Below are 5969 nucleotides of genomic sequence, written 5' to 3'. Positions count from 1 at the left end.
TATATATATATATATATATATATATATATTGTCCTACTTTTTTTAGCTATAACTTTTAAAATTTGAGAAAGAAATTGTTTAAAACTGTGCAAAATATAAGCAATTAAAATTGTTCTTTTATACAGGGCATGAGCGGAAAAAAATTTAAAAAAAAATTTCTTAATTTTAGAGGGAATCGTCTAAATTTTAATTTATTTTCACTTTAATGAGAAAGAGAATACTCTTTGAATTGACAAAAATTCATTTATCATACTACAAATTTTAAAGTTAATTTCATCAACATTCAGGTTTTTTTCTTGTTTCTCCTTGAATTTAAATCCTTTTTCAGCTATCGAAATAAATTTAAAAAAGGAAGTCTCTGTTGTCTCAATCATATGTATCATATGATTTAACCGTAGTCGTAATCATTCGGTCACGAAATATTTCCTTTTTATGAATAGTCAAAATAACTATACTATTTAAAACCTAGAGAAGTGGCACATTTGCAGTTTTGCCCCTTCCCATTTATATACTTTACAGGAAAATCTATTAAATATGCTTACACCAGGAAATCTTACTACACATTCTGAAGGGAACTTGTTCTGAATCTGAATACTATGTGAGAACTGGAATATAAGAACAAAATTATTTTTAATAAATGTCATAAAATACAGGGAATCTATAAATGGAGTTTACCGGCCAGGGGGCGTAGCGGTCAGCGTGCCTGACTGTGAAGCCAGTGGTCGAGGGATCGAATCCCGCTCAGGGCATGGATGTTTCCCTCTCTGTATGTGTTGATTATTGTGTGCTATATGAATGTGGCTCACCCTATGAACGGGTATCTGTGACAGTATGGCGTGGGTAATGTTGCTCGCCTGCGAGACATAGGTTCACTGCTGTCTCACCTTTTTGAGAGAGAAAAAAGTTCAACTTTCCTCGCCCTCACATCCGAATCATGCTGAGGTAAACGCCTCCACACTCGATTCGGATCTCCCAAAAATATAGGGTTTACTTCTTCCATTGAAGAAAGTTAAAAAAATATTATTTTCTTTTCCTTTGGACACTATTTAATTTCAAAATTTGTGGGCTGTGATATTTCCTAAGCTTTGATACATGTACTATTTCAAAAAATTTTTTACTTAAATTATTCTTTTTATTTATTTTGTAATTAGCTTCTGAAATTTTTTGAAGAATTTTATACGGTCCACTAAAAGGAGGTGACAACTTCCTTGTATTACGATAATTAAATTCTTCAAACATAACTAATTCATCAGTTTTAAAGTCTATATCTAAAAATCTAGCATCATAATAAATTTTATTTCGTTCACGATATTCTTTAGTTCTTTGAATTGCTATTTTTTTTAGCTTCCTCAACAGGTGGATAGATTTCTTCATTTAAGGGATATTCGTAAGTTAAGTTATGAGTATTAACTATATCTTTTAACAAAGTAGGCCAGGGAGTTTTATTAGGTTTTTCATTAATTTTAAATTTTAAACGCGTAATTATTGTTTGACCAAGGCGTTCAACCTTGCCTTTAGACTGCGGATGATGTGCAGTTGTCAATAATTGTTGAATTTTACTATGTTTCAAAAACTTTTTAAAGTGAGAAGAAGTAAAGGCAGCGTTTCGATCACTCAACAAAGATTTAGGAACTTGATTTTGAAAAATTTGATGTAAAAAATTAGTATAAGTTTCTGAGTTAATGGATTTTGACGCAAAAGCCCAAATGTATCATGTTAGGTGGTCAATAATTAAAGTTAAATATTTTTTTGTTGAATTATAGTAATTTAATCCACCAACACTATCTATTGCTATTAAGTCAAAAGACTGATTAACAGGGGGTAAGAATTGCAATAATTCAAATCTCTTTTGTTGCTGTTTTTTATTTAGTTGGTGCGTATGACAATGTTTAGAAAATTTTATTATATCTGAAGTTATGCTGTTCCAATAATAAACAGGGGTTATTAAGTTAATTATTTTTTGTATTCCTGGATGATTAAATTTCTCATGAGCAATTTTCAGTAGTTTTAGTCTCAATGAAAATGGAACAACTATTTTAGTAAAATTTTTCTTACGTACTTATAAAACATTATTGATATCAACAAAATTACCTTGCAAGTTATCTTTCCTTTGAGCTTCGCTTATTTCACTCAATTTTAACAAATGTGAAACATAAACATTATTATTTTTACAATTAATTTTGACAAGTGAATGTGTTGCATCTCTCGAAAGTCAATCTGTTTCAAAATTAGTAGAGCCTTTTGTGTATTTAATATCATATTCATACATACTTAACAATAATGACCATCTAAATAATCTACCTTTTAAATTTGTAACATTTTTTAGTCAAACTACAGCAGCATGGTCGGTATGTATGGTGAATTTTTGGCCAAAAAGATAATGATGGAATTTATTTATAGAATCTACTATAGCAAGACATTCAAGTTCTGTAATTGCATAGTTTTTTTCACAGTCCCTTAAGGAATGTGAATGAAAAGCTACAGGATGCAATACACCACATTCATCTGTCTGTTTTAGCACTGAACCAATTCTAACTAACGATGCATCAACAAAAAGATGACATTCATGATTAGGATTAAAAATTTTCAAAATTAGTTTACAAATAATAGCATTTTTTAAAAGTTCAAAAGATTGTTGACATTCTTCTGACCACACCCATTTTACATCTTTCTTTAACAAGTTATTTAAAGGATGTCGAATATTTGCATAACAATCAATAAATTTATTGTAAACATTCCAAGAAATCTTTGCAATGATTTCACATTTTTAGGGGGCATTAATTTTTTAATCACTTCAATATTATGGTTATCGGGTGATACAATCCCATTGCTTATTTCAAAATTCTATTTGTTTTTGCAAAAATGAACATTTTGAAAGTTTTAATTTCAAGTTTTCTTGATTACAAATATCAAAAATCTTTTTAAGATGGGGTAAATGTTCATCATAAGAATTAGAAAATATAATGATATCGTCAAAATAGTTTGTAGCAAATTTAGTTTTATGTTAATTTAAAATTCTACGAATTGTGCGTTGCAAGATGCTTGGTGCATTCTTCCAGTCAAAAGGTAATCTTAAGTATTCAAATAGATCGTTATGAGTAGCGAATACTAATTTCTCAGTATCATCAGGATAAATACGAACATGATGATATTACATGGATAAATCCATGTCAGAATAATAAATACTATTAGACAATGTTTCAATTAAAGACTGTATTAAAGGTAGAGGTTCAGAATCTGTTTTTGTAATTTGATTTAATTTCCTAAATTTAACACATAAGCGACTCTTTTTATTTTCATCTTTTTTAAAAACTAAAGTTACAGGGGCAGCATATGGGCATGAACTTTCTTTTCTAATGTTATTTTTTTAACAATTCTTCTATTTGTACATCAATTTCTTGTTGTTGTTTTGGGGCTGTTTTGTACGACTTTAGAGATATAGATAAATCTGAAGTTAAGCTGACTCTCTGTGGTTCCATTCTGATATCTCCCACATCATGTTTCTGTTTTGCAAAAATATCATCATAAATTTTTAAGATTTCTTTAAGTCCACATTTTCTATTTTGTTCTCATTTTTTATTTTTTCGTCGATATTGACCATGATAATGTATGCATCCATTACTTAGATCTATCTTCGAATCATTTGAAATTTTTGGACATTCTTTCTTTTTCCTATTTTTCCTTTTCTTTTTATTTTTGTTACTCTTTACATTATTTTTTTCAATGTTTACTTTTACTGAAACATCTTTAACTTTTATTTGAATTAGTAGAGGTGATCAGTCTCTTACCAAATTGAGTTACAACTGGCTCGACACAATCAATAAACAAACAAAAATCTTTGCAAGTTTTCAACCCTAATAAAGCATATGGTAAATCAGTATCAATTATTAAAAACTTAGCTGAGTTAACAATTTCATTTATCTTAAGGGGAAACTCACAAATTCTGTTAAGTGTTAATTGTCCTTTCGTTTGGGTAATATTTAATTTTTCACATTTTTTAATAGGAATATTTAATTTTGACACAATATCGTTTGGTATTATATTCAATGGTGACCCGGTATCAACATTCAATAATATCTCTTTGTTTACATTCTCATTTTCATTTTGTTTCGGACGTCCCTTTAGGTATTTATTTTCCACTTTGTATCCGGATATTATTAATTGTTATTGATTATTTGTCATATTATGGATATTTACTTCAACAACATTGTTAGGGTTGTTTACACACGAGGAGCCCATGTGAAATTGATTCAAAAGTCCTTTCTTCGAGCAATATTTACATTGATTTATTGGGATCTCCTGTGTTGTATAATGTATTTTGGGTTTTGTCACATTCGGGGTTACATTTTTATTTTTAGGACAAGCCGGAGCTTTATGTCCTAGTGCATTACACTTAAAGCACTTAATGTCATATTTTGGGTTTTCTATTTTCTTCATATATGGTCCCTTATTATTTCGAAATTTATTTTTATCTAAATCACTTTTAATTTTTTCATAAATTTTAAGTTTTTGCTTAAATTCAAAAATATTATTGGCTCCACAAAGAGTAGCTTTACTATTTGTTTGGTCTGGTATTCCTTGAATTACGTAAGTGATTAGAGCTAAGTCATCAGTATCACTTTGAGTAGCAATTTCTTTCATTTTAAGGAAATACTGTTGAAGAGTTTCATTATTTCTTTGCTTTCTTTTTTGCAACATTGCATGTACTTCTGCACTATTGCAATTAAGTCCAAATTCTTCAAGCAAAAGATTTTTTTAACGTAACATATGAATTTAAACAAATTTCACTTCTAATTAAGGCTAATGCATTTTCTTTTAAACATCTTTTTGCAAATAAAAATTTTTGCATTTCAGAAAGCTTAAATAAATTAGCATGAGTTTCAAAATTTTCAAACCAAGAATGAATATTTTCATATTTATCTCCCTGAAATATAGGAGTAACTGCTTCAATATCAGAAAAATTTACTATTAATTTTGCTTCTGGTTCTCTATTATTCACATCATCATTAGAACTTTGATTATAGGATATCATATCTTTAACTAATTTTTGATTTTGTTTTTCAATATCGTGGTCATTACTTGTATCTCCTTATCTACCCACATTTTAGTACTAATAGAATTTAAATTAACTTGTGCAAATTGATTTACACACGCTTTAATTGGTAAATGTGGTTCAAAATCAGTTTGAGATTGTTTACATTCAAACTGACTATTTTCATCCTCATCTTCAGAGGGATTTTCAATTACTATAGAATTTTTTAAATAATGAAAATCACATAAACTAGTTAAAATATGTTTAGCAATTTTATTCTTATTTCCCTCACTGGAAATATTAAGAATATCTGTAATTTTGATTAATTCCGAAAAATTAAAAGTATTACAAATTTCTTTAAGTTTATTTGAAAACTCTTCATCGTTAGGTTCAAAAGAAAACTCTGAAAAACTCAGTATTTCATTACGATTTAATCTTGATAAATCACTAGGAAATAAAAATTTAAATAATAACTTAATTTTATTTGCCGTCACTAATTTAATTGACGTTTGAACCACATTTATTTCCTTCAAAAACATTTTAAATGCACGATAAGTAACAATATTATTATACACTTTTTTAAAAAAAAGCAATGTATACATAAGAAATGCAATCTAACCCTTAACAATATTACTCTATTCAATTATTCATAATAAAAAAATTAGATCACTAGACATATGTAATATCAGTAAAATATGCGATCATAAAATTATCAATCATTATGAAGAAGAAGAAAAAATATATGCAGGCGATTCTTTTTTTTTTTCTTTTTTCACTTCACATATTTAGATGATGAAAAAAAAATATCACTCAATTTTAACACGCACGTACCTCGACACTTTACAAACAGGTAATTTTTAGAACACCGAAACGCAAATTTTTGCAGGCCTCTTCACTCGCGCATGTAAATGCAGGGCCGGATTTAAGCTTGGCGGGG

This window comes from Parasteatoda tepidariorum, chromosome X1, assembly GCF_043381705.1.
Source record: "Parasteatoda tepidariorum isolate YZ-2023 chromosome X1, CAS_Ptep_4.0, whole genome shotgun sequence".
Classification (NCBI taxonomy): Eukaryota; Metazoa; Arthropoda; class Arachnida; order Araneae; family Theridiidae; genus Parasteatoda; species Parasteatoda tepidariorum.
Note: the sequence above shows the minus strand (reverse complement) of the source record.